Source organism: Cherax quadricarinatus, chromosome 7, assembly GCF_038502225.1.
Source record: "Cherax quadricarinatus isolate ZL_2023a chromosome 7, ASM3850222v1, whole genome shotgun sequence".
Lineage (NCBI taxonomy): Eukaryota > Metazoa > Arthropoda > Malacostraca > Decapoda > Parastacidae > Cherax > Cherax quadricarinatus.
Window position 1 is genome coordinate 16092909 of NC_091298.1, and position 18340 is coordinate 16111248.

An 18340-nucleotide genomic window follows, 5' to 3' on the forward strand; every position below is an offset into this window, starting at 1 on the left:
GGCCCCGGTGGCCTGGTGGCTAACCCTCCGGGGTTAAAAATCCGAACGAAATCTTATCTTACCAGACATAAGATAAGATAAGATTTCGTTCGGTTTTTAACCCCGGAGGGTTAGCCACCCAGGATAGCCCAAGAAAGTCAGTGCGTCATCGAGGACTGTCTAACTTATTTCCATTGGGGTCCTTAATCTTGTCCCCCAGGATGCGACCCACACCAGTCGACTAACACCCAGGTACCTATTTGCTGCTAGGTGAACAGGACAACAGGTGAAAGGAAACGTGTCGAAACCCTATATGAAAGTGTGACAGTTATTAGGACGATGGGTTTGTGTGCGCGGGCGATCTCGGGCGGGAGGACTCGGGCGGGCGGACTCGGGCGGGCGAACTCGGGCGGGCTTGGGCATGTGAGTGTGCGTGTGCGAGGACCCTCACTTGAGTGGTGTGAGGGGTAGACGGTGATTCTCTTGTAGTGTTTTGACGCTGGTGTGAGAGGCAAGAAGGTGAGTAGATGCAAGTGACAAAACTTTTTGAAAGAAATGATTATTGGTAAAGCTAGATATGATGGAAGTATTAGTAGTAATTAATATTGGGAAATCTTAAACGATTGGAAATGAAGCACAAGAGTTGGAAAACACGACGAGAGAAGGGGTGGAAATTAATAGACAAAAAGTGAAACTGAAAAGAAAAAATTATGGTGTAGATGTGTAAGTAAATGAACAATTTGAAAATGTTAAACATCTGAAAGAGAGAGTAACGAGAAGAAAACATTCGTGAAAGGAAGACTCAAAGAAAATAAGAATAGTATAACCAAGCAGTTTATACTAGTGTCAGGCACGGTTGTACCCATCACAGACAAGCGCCTTGTTCTCGTGTGTAAAACAACATCTAAAACGCACATGCAACTTTGCAGTAACACAAGTTACAGAAGAAGCTCTTACCGAGAACCTCTCATGGGAGGTACCTTGACGCCTGTGAGGGGAGAGCTCTTAATCCAAGGAATTGAACTTGTCCTCCCCTTCTTTAAATCATCTTTTTACCTATCATTTCCCGGAAGCTGCATGACCCATAAATAAAAATAATAACGAATAAGAAGAAAATGACTAATGAAAGTGCGCGTGTGTTGTTTTTATGTCTTCGGGAGAGAGATGGTAATCACAATGTTGAGATGTAATAATTGTAATACAGTATTGAGACTTGTTTCGTGGGAGATATCTTTAAGAATGATCAGCAAAGGTTTAGGAAATGTGATACCAGCGGGTGTGTGAATGGAGGCAGAACAAGTAAAGAAGATATTGGTTGAATTTTGATATATGTGGCAGAAAACAATCTTGTCCGGAACTGAAAGTCTGTGACAGAAAATAATTGAGAAGGAACATTGGTACACAACTGTGTATGGAGGTCGTTCTCTGGCGCAGTGATACAAAGTTGTGTGGAGGTCGTTCTCTAGTGATACAAAGTTGTGTAGAGGTCGTTCTCTAGTGATACAGTATACAAAGTTGTGGAGGTCGTTCTCTGGTGCAGTGATACAAAATTGTGTCAGAGGTCGTTCTCCAGTTAGTGATGCAAAGTTGTGTGGGTGTCGTTCTGTGCAGATTCAAAGTTGTGGAGGTCGTTCTCTGGTGCAATGATACAAAGTTATATAGAGGTCGTTCTCCAGTCAGTTATACAAAGTTGTGGAGTTCGTTCTCTGGTGCAGGGATTCAACGTCGTGGGAGTCGTTCTCTGGTACATTGATACAAATTTGTGTGGAGATCGTTCTCCGATTCAGTGCTACGAAGTTCACAAATAATCCGCAGTTGGAGAGGAGTTAAGGGATTCAAGTATTCTTGATTGGTGGTGAAAAGTAACATGCCACCTTACTGGGTTACTAACCCAGGATAACCCAACAAAGCCAGTGCGTCATCGGGGATTGTCGGTGTCCTTTAATCCTCTCCCCCAGGAAGCGACCCACAATATTTGACTAACACCGAGGCACCTATCGACTGCTAGAACAATTATTATTATTATTATTATTATTATTATAAAAAAGAAGCGCTAAGCCACAAGGACTATACAGCACTGCTAGAACAAAGGCAGCAGGAACGAGGAAAAAATTGCCAACGTCTAGCGATCCCTGGTCCCTCAGTGCAAGAGCTGAAGATACTATCAACCGAGCCACGAGCATCCACAGAATAATAACGTAACCCCTTCCTGTGGTCGATAGGCTTTAAACCCCATTAACCAATACGGCCTATAATGAATAACATTTCCATTTAATAAATTAGAAACATGTGCAACACTTGGGTATCTTTTATGAAGAAACGTTTCGCCACACAGTGGCTTCATCAGTCCATACAAAGGAGAATGGTGAACAGGAGGAGTTTGAAGTAATCAGTCCCTCAGCCTTGAGTCGATGTAGTCAGTCCATATACTTTTCAAGATTGATGGACTGACTACATCGACTCAAGGTTGAGGGACTGATTACCTCAAACTCCTCTTGTTCTTCACCTTCTCCTTTGTATAGACTGATGAAGCCACTATGTGGCGAAACGTTTCTTCATTCAAGATACCCAAGTGTTGCACATGTGTCTAATTTATCAACTTGTCGGTTCTCTGAACCATTCATCTACATTTCCATTTAAACTGTTAAGTATCTAAACTGACAGGACGATTATTGTACCTTGGCATATAAACAGTGGTCCCAGTACTGGTTTTGAATTCTCAATGGTTTGACAGCAGTGCTGTAGATAAGCAGAACAAACTCCCAGGTAGCGTTATTGAGGCAAGAACTTTGGCTAGCTTTAAATATAGTTTGGACAGGTACACATGGCTGGGTGTGAACTGGGTCTGCCTAACGTGAGAAAATAGGCCGGTTGCAGTGCTTCTTCATTCTCATTTTTATGTACCATGGATCAAATTTAATTGCCTCTCATTCCCCCAAACGATATATGATCCATACGGGTTTATAGCTTCTACATAACAACAACAACAACAACAACAATAATAATAATAACAATAATACTTGATATGAATGGTATTAAAAAGTCAAGTAATTAATTTTACCACAGGAGATATCCAGCATAGAAACCCCGGTGTAATTTCACATTTGAGGGAGTTGTTTAAGCTCTGGTCTATTATTATTATTAAAGATTAGCCGGTATTCTCCCGGCCCGGGCCTTTTCCAAGTGGTGGCCCGGCATTGGCTCCCTCTTTAGGGAGTGTCTGAGACCTAAGTCTCCCATGGGAGGAGGCACAAGGACCTCCTCATCCTTGGGACCAACTGTCCCCAGTCCTAGCCACAAGCTAGGCCTCTCTGGTCTGCCATCCCCGCCCCGAGGGGGCAAATGGGAATGACAGTCTTATGAGCTAAAGGCTCGGGCTCAGGCACCAACCCTACCCTAGAAGGGCTGGGCATGGTGTCGATGCTCTCTGGTCTATTAGTTAGTTAGTTAGTTAAATATTCGCCGGTATTCTCCCGGCCCGGGCCTTGTCCAAGTGGTGGCCCGGCCTTGGCTCCCTCTTTAGGGAGTGTCTGAGACCTAAAGTCTCCCATGGGAGGAGGCACAAGTACCTCCTCATCTTTGGGACCAACTGTCCCCAGGCCTAGCCACAAGCTAGGCCTCTCTGGTCTGCCATCCCCGCCCCAAGGGGGCAAATGGGAATGACAGTCTTATGAGCTAAAGGCTCGGACTCAGGCACCTACCCTACCCTAGAAGGGTTAGGCATGGTGTCGATGCTCTGGTCTATATTAAGTCATCTTAAAATATAATATTGTATATCTATACACCCAATCCTCAGGTTCATTTATATTATTACTCAATGTTCAACAGGTTAAGAGTAGACTTCAAGAAACTGAAACTTAACTAATTTCTTTTCTTATTAGAGAGCAGTGTCATATGTATTAAATGTTACTCATTGCTTCGAAAATTCCTGTGGAAATTAGTCTTTTTTTGGGGGGGTTACCCTAAGTCAAATTTTCATAATTTGCCAGCAGTAACAGCCTGGTTGATCAGGCTCTGATCCACCAGGAGGCCTGGTCACAGACCGGGCCGCTGGGGCGTTGACACCCGGAACTCTCTCCAGGTAAACTCTCTCCAGGTAAACTGTATGCCTATAACAATTTTGCTTATCGCGACTATTATTATTATTATCTTTATTTCTACAAGTACATGTACAAAGTATACAGACCATATCTGACATCAAATGACATAGTATATAGAAAGCCCCTTGTTATGCTGAGCATTTCGGGCAAATTAGGTCATTTTGTCCCAGGATGCGACCCACACCAGTCGACTAACACCCAGGTACCCATTTTACTGATGGGTGAACATAGACAACCGGTGTAAAGAAACACACCCAATGTTTCTACCCTCGCTGGGAATCGAACCTGGACCCTCGCTGTGTGAAGCCAGAGCTTTACCCAGTAGGCCACGGGGCACTATTATATAATGTATAATAGTCTGTCAAAGCATTTGCAGTGAACCTGAACATAATTGTTTTGCTAGGTTAGATGGAGTAGCGCCAAACAGCCGTGACCTGCCTCCTTGCTCTCACTCGTAAGACTAACTAACCCCAGTACCCATATGTGAGGGGGTGTTTGAAATACTGCTGTGGTCAGCACAATATGAATACAGACAGTGATTCACGCAGAGACGGTTGGTAGTGAGTCATCTACTGGTACACTGGTTACTGGTAACTGGTTACTAGGAACTGGTACTACTACTGAGAGGTTAGATGGGTCATGTCTCCGCTCTGATCTAATATAAATCATGTTATCCTAACCTATCCTGACAACTGACCTGTCCTAACCTAAGCTAATCTAACCCAAAATTATCCTATGGTATCCTAACATAACCTAATTTATCCTAAGCTATCGTAGCCTAACGCATCTTAATCTAATCTGACTTAAGTTTACCTAACTTAAGCTCTCCTGACAATTTTGGTTTGCTAAGTACAAAGAAAGTCACTGTTATGGCGGGACATATAAGTAAAATATTACTTATAAATGAAACTTCACGCAATAAAAGTTACTTCCTGTTCCATCTCATTAAGTGCAATTTTAACTTAATTATAAATATGAGGACAGGCTGTTATGTTGACTATATGTTTTGTGTAAAATCATTTAGTTCTGAGTAAAGATATAATGTAATGGCTTGGTAAACGGTACAGCGGATCCGGCTTAGATGGTCACTCAATAACATAATTTACGATAATTATATAAATTATAATAATAAGACGAAGGTTAAATTAAGGTGATCAATGGAGATGTTCGCTTGACCTCATTGGCGTATAATAATAATAATTATAATAATAATAATAATAATAATAATAATAATAATAATAATAATAATAATAATAATAATAATAATAATGAAATAATCAAAATGTTCATCCCTTCACTTCAGGGAGGTTCGTTGGATGCTGGTGAGGGGCTCTGTTCTGAGGAATTGGACCTGTGCTCCAATTCCTTGGATCGAGCCTGAATGCCTTCCATTCCTCCCAGGTGCTGTGTGACCCTTACGAGTTTAACGCTTCCACCATGAATGTAATAATTCACAATTGATGATATAAAACAGCTCTATAAAACATAATAAAACTAGCATCGTAAAGTAAACTTTACAAGGTAACACTGCTTTATAAAGCAAACACTCCCTTATATAACAAAAACTGCCTTATGAAGCAAGCACATTATAAAACAAACACTGCCTTATAAAACAAACACTGACTTATAAAACAAACACTGCCTTATAAAACAAACACTGCCTTATAAAACAAACACTGCCTTATAAAACAAACACTGCCTTATAAAACAAACACTGCCTTATAAAACAAACACTGCCTTATAAAACAAACACTGACTTATAAAACAAACACTGCCTTATAAAACAAACACTGCCTTATGAAACAAACACTGCCTTATAAAACAAACACTGCCTTATAAAACAAACACTGCCTTATAAAACAAACACTGACTTATAAAACAAACACTGCCTTATAAAACAAACACTGCCTTATAAAACAAACACTGCCTTATAAAACAAACACTGCCTTATAAAACAAACACTGACTTATAAAAACAAACACTGACTTATAAAACAAACACTGACTTATAAAACAAACACTGACTTATAAAACAAACACTGCCTTATAAAACAAACACTGCCTTATAAAACAAACACTGACTTATAAAACAAACACTGACTTATAAAACAAACAATGCCTTATAAAACAAGCACTGCCTTATAAAAAACACTTATAAAACAAACACTGCCTTATAAAACCACTACCTTATAAAACAAACACTGCCTTATAAAACAAACACTGACTTATAAAACAAACACTGCCTTATTCAAATTCAAAGTTTATTCTCTATAAGGATTACAATGCTGAGTTTGCAGAATTTGGTTATTGTGTGGTTTACATGTAGTTAAATAATGATTACAGAGTGTACCACTAGAACGCTTAGCATGGCTAGGCATTTCGGGCAGACTTAGTTTAATTCTTAATTTTAAAATATTACAAATTATGAGGTAAGTTGGTATTATGGCTAAGTGACTAAATACTAGTTTGTGAGTTTAGCAATGTGAATGCTTTTGTTTTGGCACAGTACATAGTTTCAGTATTGGAGTATCACAGGATTCATTATTTTAAGATTGAGATTAATATTTCTGTTTATGGTCAAATGGGTGAGTGAGTGTAAGTGTGAACCACCAGGTGGTATTCGTGTAGTTAGTTGACGGGGTGTATCAGGGAGATAAGATGTTTTCTAATGGTAGTTTTGAAGGTGATGAATGTGTCTGCAGTTAGAGTTCTCAGGTAGGGTGTTCCAGATTTTAGGGCCTTTGACATACATTGAATTTTTGTAAAGGTTTAGTCGGACACAGGGAATGTCGTAGAGATGTTTGTGTCTGGTGTTATGCCTGTGGGTTCTGTCACAACTATCAAGAAAGCGTTTTAGGTCAAAGTTGATATTGGAGTTTAAGGTCCTGTAGATGTAGATTGCACAGTAGTAAGTGTGGATGTACTGAACAGGGAGTAAGTTTAGATCTATGAAGAGTGGGGGGGGGGGGGTGTTTGGAAGATCAGATCATTGATGTATATGAAGAAGAGCATTGGACCAAGGACACTTCCCTGCGGAACTCCAGTATCAAGTGGCCGTGTTGTTGATGCTGTGTCTTTAATGGTGACATACTGATACCTATTAGTAAGATAAGATTTGAAATAAGCAACAAACACTGCCTTATAAAACAATGCCTTATAAAACAAACACTGCCTTATAAAAAACTGTATTATAAAACAAGCACTGCCTTATAAAACAAACACTGCCTTATAAAGCAAACACTGAATTATAAAACAAACAATGCATTACAAAGCAAACTGCCTTATAAAACAAATACTGCATTATAAAACAATGTATCACAAACCAAACACTGCCTTATAAAACAAACACTGTCTTATAAAACAAACACTGTCTTATAAAACAAACACTGCCTTATAAAACAAACACTGCCTTATAATCCAAACAATGCCTTATAAAACAAACACTGCATTATAAAACAATGCATTACAAAGCAAACACTGCATTATAAAACAAACACTGCCTTATAAAACAAACACTGCCTTATAAAACAAACACTGCCTTATAAAACAAACACTGCCTTATAAAACAAACTGCCTTATAAAGCAAACACTGCCTTATAAAACAAACTGCCTTATAAAGCAAACACTGCCTTATAAAACAAACACTGCCTTATAATACAAACAAAGCCTTATAAAACAAACATTGCCTTATAAAACAAACACTGCATTATAAAACAAACAATGCATTACAAAGCAAACACTGCATTATAAAACAAACACTGCCTTATAAAGTAAACACTGCCTTATAATACAAAAACTGCGTTGCAGAGCAAACATTCCCTTATTAAGCAAACACGGCCGTATAAAACAAACTGCTTTTCCAAACAAACACTGTTTCATCCGAATGCCAAATATAATTAGTTATGGAGACTTATCTTGAGTTGAAGGGAGAGTACATGTGAGAGGCAAGTCTAGTACAAGTGAGAGGGAGGAAGTAAGAGGTGAGATTTATGAAGCGAGAATACAGATGAGAAGGAAGTAGAGACAGTACAAGTGACAGGGAGAAAGTGAAAGTACAGGTAAGAGAGAAGTAGAGATAGCATAAGTGAGACCACAGGTGAGAGGATGTGAAGGTACAGGTGAGAAGTTGGAGTACAAGTGAGAGGGAGGAAGTGTTGGTGTGTTGCCAGTGGGTATCGCTTCCTCGATTTCCTTGCACAACCATTTTTCATTTATCTATGTTTCTAAACAGTTTACTCTGAGTATTCACTACAGACCCAAGGTAATGTGAAATATTGTCTACACTTCTTTATAATTTATGTTTTGAGTGCATGCGAAAAATACAGACACAGTTAATGTGATTTTTCTAGGACAAGCAGTAGGCTATTCCTTGTCATTAGTGTGTTTTTACAAGAGGTTGCATCAGAGATATACATATACTGGTGACGAATAAGTATGCATCGGCAGCATGGGTCATTCGACCACCTGCTGAGGGTGAATTAGCTACTAATTTAGCACCCCTCAGGGAAGGTTCCTTGATGTTGGTGAGGGGCTCTTGATTTAGGGAATTGGATCTGTGCTCCAGTTCCCCGAATTAAGTCTGAATGCCTTCCACATCCCCCAGGCGCTGTATAATCCTACGGGTTTAGCGCTTCCCCCTTGATTATAAGAACATAAGAACGAAGGAACACTGCAGAAGGCCTACTGGCCCATGCGAGGCAGGTCCAAGTCTCCTACCGGCTTAAGCCAATGTACCCAACCTAGTCAGGTCAGGTCACATTGACTTAAGGGAGGAACACGGCAACCGACCTGTTAGCACAAGCTATCAGGTCTAACTCACACCCACCCACATCTACTCATGTATTTATCCAACCTATTTTTAAAGCTACACAACGTTCTGGCCTCTATAACGGTACTTGGGAGTTTGTTCCACTCATCCACAACTCTATTACCAAACCAGTACTTTCCTATATCCTTCCTGAATCTGAATTTTTCCAACTTAAAACCATTGCTGCGAGTCCTGTCTAGGCTAGATATTTTCAGCACACTATTTACATCCCCTTTATTTATTCCTGTCTTCCATTTATACACCTCAATCATATCCCCCCTAATTCTACGTCTTTCTAGAGAGTGCAGTTTCAGGGCCCTTAGTCTATCCTCACAGGGAAGGTTTCTGATACATGGGATCATCTTTGTCATCCTCCTTTGTACATTTTCCAGAGAATTTATATCCATTCTGTAATACGGTGACCAAAACTGTGCAGCATAATCTAAATGAGGCCTAACCAAGGATGTATAGAGTTGAAGAACAACCTGAGGACTCCTATTATTTATGCTTCTTGATATGAAGCCAAGGATTCTATTAGCTTTATTGCGAACACTTATGCACTGTTGTCTTGGTTTCAGATTACTGCTAACCAGAACTCCTAAATCTTTTTCGCAATCCGTAATATTAAGATCTACATTATTTAGTTTATATGTGGCATGGTTATTGTCCTGTCCAACATTTAGAACTTTGCATTTGTCTATATTAAACTGCATCTGCCACTTCTCCGACCACTGCATCAGTCTATTCAAATCTTCCTGGAGTGCTCGAATGTCCTCGTCAGAATGAATTCGACGGCCTATTTTGGTGTCATCGGCAAACTTGCCGATGTCGCTCTTTATGCCCTCATCTATGTCGTTTATGTAGATTGTGAACAGCAGGGGGCCCAACACTGACCCCTGTGGAACACCGCTCGTGACGCTTCCCCACTCTGATTTCTCCCCATTTATGCAAACTCTCTGCTGCCTATTTGTCAACCATGCCTCTATCCAGGAAAAAATTTCTCCTCCTATTCCATGTGCTTTAATTTTCCTCAATAGTCTCTGATGTGGGACCCTGTCAAAAGCCTTACTGAAGTCCATATACACAATATCATATTCATTACCATGATCTACCTCCTCAAATACCTTAGTGAAAAAAGTTAATAAATTCGTAAGGCAGGAACGCCCCTTTGTAAAACCATGCTGAGATTCGTTGATTAATTTATGCTTTTCAAGATGGCTACGAACTGCCTCGGCAATTATTGATTCCATAAATTTTCCCACTATGGAGGTTAGGCTTATTGGTCTATAGTTCGAAGCTAAGGACCTGTCACCTGTTTTGAAAATAGGTATCACATTTGCCATTTTCCACTTATCTGGCACCATGCCAGTTTGTAGTGATATGTTGAAAAGATTAGCCAAAGGTGTGCTAAGCTCCTCTTTACATTCCTTTAGAACCCTTGCATACAGTTCATCAGGGCCTGGGGATTTGTTAGGTTTTAATTTATCTATTTGCCTAAGGACCATGTCACTTGTGACCCTAATAGTGCACAGTTTATTATCGTCCTGTTCTACATAATTTATCATTACTGGAATATCGCTGGTATCCTCCTGTGTAAAAACTGAGAGGAAGTATGTGTTAAAAATTCTACACATTTCCTTATCACTGTCAGTGAGCTGAGCCGAGGAACTTTTGAGTGGGCCTATCTTGTCCCTGATCTTACTTCTGTATACCTGAAAGAATCCTTTTGGGTTAGTCTTCGATTCTTTTGCAACTTTAACCTCATAATCTCTTTTTGCTTTTCTAATTCCCTTTTTTATTTCTCTCTTTAACTGAATATATCGATTTCTTAATTGCCCCTCTCCTCTTTTGATTTGCCTATATATGCCTCTCTTTTGACCAATCAGATATTTTAATCTATTGTTCATCCATTTAGGATCATTTTTGTTTGATCTGATTTCCCTATTTGGAACATAATTTGACTGAGCAGCTAGAACTATGCCCTGGAAAGCATCATATCGGCAACCATCACCACCTACCTGACCCTTAGTCAGGTCATTCCAGTTCAGCCCACCTAAGTAATTTTTCAGTCCTATGAAATCAGCCAAGCGAAAGTCAGGGACGGAGAGTTGATTGCCATTATTAGGGGAATTCCATGATATATTAAAACTGAGTGATTTGTGATCACTCTCCCCAAGCTCATCATTAACCTCAAGATTATTAATTAGTGTTTCCCTACTGGCAAGAACCAAGTCAAGGAGGTTATTTCCCCTAGTTGGCTCTGTCACAAACTGTTTTAAAAAACAATCCTGGATCGTATCAAGAAAGTCACCCGACTCTAAATTTCCTGTCAAATTGCTCCAGTCAATCTGTCTATAGTTGAAATCTCCCATTAGCACAACATTTTCGTATGTAGATGTCTTACGAATTTCGTCCCATAGAAGTTTACTGCACTCCCTATCAAGATTTGGGGCCCTGTAAATCACACCCAAAATTAGTTTTTCTCGGCCCTCGAGAAGCTGTAACCAAACAGATTCAGTGGCTGACGCTTCTAATTTAATATCTTGTCTAACACAACAATTTAAATTGTCTCTGACATACATCGCTACTCCACCACCTTTCCTGTTGACCCTGTCAGTGTGGAATAATTTATAGCCTTGTATGTGACATTCAGAGGGCATCTCTCTATCTTTCAGATTGAGCCAGGTCTCTGTTATAGCAATAATATCTATGTTTCCTGCCCTTGCAATTAATCTTAGCTCATCTATCTTATTTCTAACACTCCTGCTATTAGTATAGTAAACCTTAAGGGAGCTAGTCCCTTGCTGCCCTCTGCTGTCCCCCTTTGTTTGCTGACCTCTTCTATTGTCTTTATTTATAACTTCATGCTGAATGCCTTTTATACATTTACTGTTTCCAACCCTAGTGTTGCAACCTGCTTGTTTCCCACACACACCCATACCTCTATCTTCCATCAGTTTAAAATCATAGGCATTTCACCAATGGCCTTCTCAATCGAGTCTGCAAGTGCTACCACCCCTGACCCAGAGAGATGTACCCCATCCCTTGCATACATATCATGTTTGCCATAAAAGTTGTTCCAGTTGTCAATGAATGGGATTGCAAGTTCCTTGCAGTATCTGTCTAGCCAGCAATTTACACCAATTGCCCTAGACAACCATTCATTTCCTACTCCCCTTCTAGGCAAGATGCTACATATGATTGGGATCCCTCCCTTAGACTTAATGAAATCTATAGCTGACCTGTACTTATCTAGCAGCTCTTCTCTCCTACCCTTCCCAATATCATTTCCACCAGCACTGAGACAGATAATGGGCTTGTTCCCATTACCTGACATGATATTATCCAGCCTGTTGACAATGTCCCCAACACCAGCTCCAGGGAAGCACACTCTATCTCTCATCTTCTTATTCCTATTACAAAAAGCACGGTCAATATATCTTACCTGAGAGTCACCAACCACAAGAATGCGCTTACCTTCATTAGCAGGGGCAGTAGTACCCTTACCTTCACTGGCCACTGAAGTACATTCATCCTGGAGAACAGAGAAGCGATTTCCTACCTTCAGATCTTCACTCTTAACTTTCCTTATTCTGATGCGCCTCCCATTACTGTGAACAACTCGCCACTTGTAGCAGGTGCTGGGCTGCACCTCACTGCTGGTAGCCGTTGCTACCTCCCCAACTACAGCCTCCTTACAGCGAGAGACAGACTGCACCTCACTGCTAGAAGTCTCATTCCCCACAACTCCAGCCACCTCACACTCTCTCCCAGACCCATTGAGGTGGACCTTCAGCCTCCTAATCTCCTCCTGGAGAAGCAAGACCTCCTCCTTCAACTCTCCAACCTCAGCTTTTAAAACACTGCAGAAGCAAGCCATGCTTTGTAACCGTCCACGCTAATCCCCAAAGCAGCTCAGGGTCTGTGACCTCACGTGACGACTGACCACTGACGACTACACAGTGAGGATTATCGTATTTTATTGTGAAGACGTTTCGTCCATTTAAGTTTGTTAGGCATAAAGCTTACAGACTGAACCTTGGTCTTTATGCCTTATGCCACCTGAACACTAATACCAAAAATACTTGAATACCTAAAATAGGGATTAAAATAGTTATCTGCATATGCACACTTATGAAAAATGAAATGAAAATGTTTATTTCCTTGCAAAACTTACAATGTGTGGTTTACATGTTATTAAACATTAATAACAAAGAAGACCACTAGCATGCCTAGGCATTTCGGGCAGACTAATAAGAACATAAGAAAGAAGGAACACTGCAGCAGGCCTACTGGCCCATGCGAGGCAAGTCCAATTCTCCTACCGACTTAAGCCAACGCCCTTCTTCCTTGAGGAAGAAGCACTGCATCTGACCTAGTACCACAAGCTAGTCAGGTCCAACTCGCACCCACCCACACCCACTCATATATTTATCTAACCTATTTTTAAAATTACACAACGTCTTAGTTTCTATGACGGTACTCGGGAGTTTGTTCCACTCATCCACAACTCGATTACCAAACCAGTGCTTTCCTATATCCTTCCTGATATAGGTTATGGAACAGTACATTTCGACATACATAATATTAGATACATACATGATTAGATACATACATAGTTAGATTTATAATAGTGAGGTAGTACAAAGCATATAACAATATGACAAATGATGGACTTAAGGCTCAGGGAGATTGACACCAGTGAGTCCATCTATCATCATTCTATCATGCAGGAGGAGCCACATGTCTATGGTGCATCCAACAAAATAAGCAGACTCTTGGATGTCACTACCGCCCGGCTCCGGCTGGGTTACAAGTATCTTTGGCAGGTTAAATCACCACCACCAGATGTAGACCAAACGAAATGTAAACTTTGCCAGATGGATTATTGTCACACCCTGCGTCATTATGTACTGGAGTGCGATAAAATTAATGAATTTAGAAACAACTCACTCAGAAGTGTTCAAGAAATGGCTAAGTATTTTATCCACAGTGGTATATTACAGACCATTCTGGAGAAATACCCTGACTTTGCTAGCTGTAAATAAAGCATTACCACATGTGTGCATGTGTGTGTGTGTGTGTGTGTGTGTGTGTGTGTGTGTGTGTGTGTGTGTGTGTGTGTGAGTATGAGTGTGTGTGTGTATGAGTGTGAGTGTGTGTATGAGTGTGTGTGAGTATGAGTGTGTGTGCGTGTGTGTATGAGTTTGTGTGTGTGTGTGTGTGTGTGTGTGTTTATGTGTGTGTGTGTATGAATTTGTATGTGTGTGTGTGTGTGTGTGTGTGTGTGTGAGAGAGAGAGAGACTCAGCAATCAACATTTGCACCAATAACTCACTACAGTTGTGACCGGGTGTGGAAGTGTGAATTGCTCATTACTCTAAAATTTGTTCATGATTGCAGCCATGTATAAACGTAAGTAACCATTCTTACAGTATTCATTACCTTTGTAACTTGTGAGTTCATTACCTTTGTAACTTGTGAGTTCATTACCTTGTACCTAGTTCAGCCATCAAAACTTTGGAGCCCGGTCCCTGGACCCATTGTGTACCTCTGTAATCTGTAAATACCTTTGTAACTTGTAATGATTGTGACTAGACCTACCTGGAGTTCATTACCTTTGTAAATTGTGAGTTCATTACCTTTGTAAATTGTGAATTCATTGCCTCTGTAACTTGCTCAGCTATCAAAACTTTGAGGCCCAGTCCCTGGACCCATTATGTACCTCTGTAATCTTTTGACTACCGCCCACAGGATGGGTATGGGGTGCATAATAAACATATTAAACTAACTAACTAGTCCCATTCGAAGAAGTCCAGGGATGTTATTACAGTATTCAGGTTCTTCATCGTGGCTGAAGTAAGGAAGGAGTTCAACCTTTCTTGTCTGATAAGCTATTATTTTAACACCCCAGCAGTTCTTTTCTTTTAGTCTGGATGCTAAAAATTCAGATGCTTGCTTTGACAGATTGAGGTCACGTATCAGATCATTGAGTTCTTCTTGGGAGAACTGCTGGAGTGTTGAAATGTTTCATATTCACTTCCACTGCTATCACCTCTGTTACATTCTAAACTCTGAGTTTCTTCAACATCTGACAACAGAAGGTTCGGCAGTGTTGTAAACACTGGTATACGAACGTCTTCGCTGTATGGCACAGTCTTCTTGCTGACTCCAAATCTGGATATTCTCACTTGACTTTCAAATTGTATCGATTGAAGCCTTTCACGTTTACCATACAGAAATAATCATCGTGGTGGCTTTTCGGTTCTCTCCACACGATAGACACACCCAAGTTTAAACTTTTCCTTTGCCTATTTTTCCACTGTCGTCAGCATTCTACACAGGTTTTGTAAACTATATGGGGAGTCCAAGACTTGTTGTTTTCCAAGCCTCATTCCAAAATTAGCAAGATAAGCTTGTTTTGCAAAATCCGTGAGGTATTTTCTGTTTTTGCAAAGAGTATTCGCCACAAATGTAGCAAAATGCATTGGGATTGTTTAAACAGACTCTTGGTGAAGAACTCACGTTTCTCTGGAAAAAAAAATAACAAAGGTTACAGTTGTGGAAAATTACATTTATCTGAATGTATCATTATGTACATAACAGTAAATGAACAAAGATAATTATTATTTATCAGTTAGACAAGTAGGAATTTGGGACACCTAGGTCGCAAAAAATGTCCCCCTTCGATACCTACCACTGTCATATCCACAAGTTGCTCTGGACCTATTAATTACAAATGAAATATACATCACCAGGAATGCTGGTAAATATATAAATTTGTGGACTGTATATTAAAAATAATAAATGATTATATATATACACATATACATAACAGTAAGAGAATATCTTAATATCACTCACCAATTTGACTGGATCATACTCAGAAAACCTCACTAACTAAATTTATGAAAACACTGGCCAGAATTATAACATAAATCTAAATAGCTTATCTGAGGTTCCTGGAGCTGTCTTGTCCAGTCGCCTGATATCTCAAGTTATGCACATCCAACAATTTCGCCTCCTATTTGAGAGGTGTCAACCCAATTTTAACCTCTAGAGCACGAAAATTCTTCACATTATTAACCAATGTCTGTTACTCTCAATTCAAAACAAACAATGACGAGTGTCTCTTGCGCATGCGCCGGGTTTCCCATTTTCGATAACATACTTCTTTTAAATACAATATAGGCCATCTATTTACCTATAAATTACCGTATTTCCGGAAAATATATACAGTATTTTCCACAATAGTATTGTCACTTGGTCATCGATGCTGAAACTCCTTTTCCTTAAATATTAAACCATTTAAAAATAAAATTCTAATGTTTATTAAAACTATCTGTATATACAAATTGTCACTACATATACATATACATATAAATATACATGCATTATGGCTAAGTTCCCTGTTATTTGAGGGTAGGTATGCAATATCCCACAAACTAAAGCTAATTTGAAAATCCTACTGACATTTTCGAATTCAGCAACCCCAGAATACCCTAATTACGTTCAAATATCTTTGACAACTATTTTTTTTGACAATCTTTATTATCGTCTTTGATTTTCTTTATTATCGTCTTTGATCATCTTTATTATCGTCTTTGATTTTCTTTATTATCGTCTTTGATAACCTTTATTATCGTCTTTGATTTTCTTTATTATCGTCTTTGATAACCTTCATTATCGTCTTTGATTTTCTTTATTATCGTCTTTGATAAGCTTTATTATCATCTTTTATTTTCTTTATTATCGTCTTTGATAAGCTTTATTATCATCTTTGATTTTCCTTATTATCGTCTTTGATAAGCTTTATTATCATCTTTGATTTTCTTTATTATCGTTTTTGATAAGCTTTATTATCGTCTTTGATAAGCTTTATTATTATCTTCGATAAGCTTTTATTATCTTTGATAATTCTTTTATCATCTCTGATAATCTTCCTGACAACATAGATCCGTCGCACCCAACCCCAGGTCAACACAGTATGTCTTCTGTAACCCCGCAGCTATCTAACTCTGGAGTCCAGTCCCTGGACCAATTATGTACCTCTGTAATCTTTTGACTACCGCCCACAGGATGGGTATGGGGTTGGTAGGTAAGACACATAGGCAACAGTTAGGCAACTTTATTCCGAAACGTTTCGCCTACACAGTAGGCTTCTTCAGTCGAATACAGAAAGTAGGCAGGAACAGTAGAGATGTGAAGACGATGTAATCAGTCCATCACCCTTGAAGTCGTAGAATTTGAGGTTGTCAGTCCCTCAGCCTGGAGAAATTCAGTTCCATAGTCAGGAACTATCTGAAGATCACGATACGATACGATAGGACTCACAGGTAAGGACCCACGAGGGGCGAGGGGCAAGTAGGGACAGTGCCAAGAATAGACGGTGAGAGGAATGTCTTGAGTCGAAGAGAGAAGTCAGGACTAGACCCAACTGCTAAGCCTGGATAAACAATAACGAAGACGACGTAAAAGACAACAGGGACTCTGCGGGTGCTGAATGCAACTTACTGGAAGCATATCAACTTGCAATGACTGGATATGGTTCAGGGACACGTTGCTGCAAAGGCGATGCAAACACACACCGCAAGCACTTCAGCCCTAAAAACGCACAAAGACACAGCTCTACGGCAATGGCACTTTTAAGTTATTTGAATTTTTAAGCAAAAGTCAGATAATTTATTTGTATTGTGGTGGAGGTGCCGGATCATACAACGATTGAAAAAGATTTACACCATTGTAAGGACGTCTGAGAGTATCTGCTAAGTATGTAGTCCAGTAGTCATGATATGCTTCAAGTCTGTCAAGTTGTTTGTCACTATGTGTCTTCCAGTATACGTTCAAAGCTGGTGTGTTTGTCGTGAGGTAGAGAGATTCACTGGTAGCAAATTCGTCCCACCTCACCCCTAACACCCAACGTAATGCACGATTCTGGATACGTTGAAATTTTAGTGCGTTTGTCTTGGCGATTAACGTCAGAGCGAGTGGAAAGTAAGAGAGTAGAGGACGAATGAGTGCTTTGTAAAGATGTAGTTTTGTCTTGGGACTGGCTCCTCGCAGCTTATATAACCTTGAGAGTGCAGTTCCCACCTGTGTTGTCTTTGCAGTAATGTGAGATTTTAGGTTCAGTGTGTGGTCGAGGGTAACACCAAGGACAACTGTCGAGAAGGATCGTGGGATGGGGGTACGGGAGGTGCTTGTTTTGAGTTCGACAGGAGTGGGGACATCACGCATTCTATGGAAGTAAGTGATTTTTTACTTATTTGGGTTGGTTTTGATTCGCCATAATAATTCCCAGGCGGTAATCCTGTCGACCTCTCTTTGTGTTCTGCGTGCAAGGAAACGAAAGTTTTCATGTGTTGTGAGTTGAGTGATGTCGTCTGCGTAAGAAAGGGTAAGTGTGTTTGGGTAAAGAGGTTCAGGTAAATCATTCGTGTAGAGTATATATAGGGT

The 18340-nt window shown here is 39.9% G+C and overlaps 1 protein-coding gene across 2 annotated transcripts in view; it reads left to right on the top strand.

Moving 5' to 3' along the window:
- Positions 1-379: 379 nt before the first annotated feature.
- LOC138852343 (golgin subfamily A member 6-like protein 25) overlaps positions 380-18340 on the top strand; it is a 94920-nt gene continuing 76959 nt past the window's right edge. For both annotated transcript variants that reach the window (XM_070082338.1, XM_070082340.1), the window contains exon 1: positions 380-498. The gene's annotated coding sequence lies outside the window, so the exon portion shown is untranslated. The remainder of the gene's footprint in view (positions 499-18340) is intronic.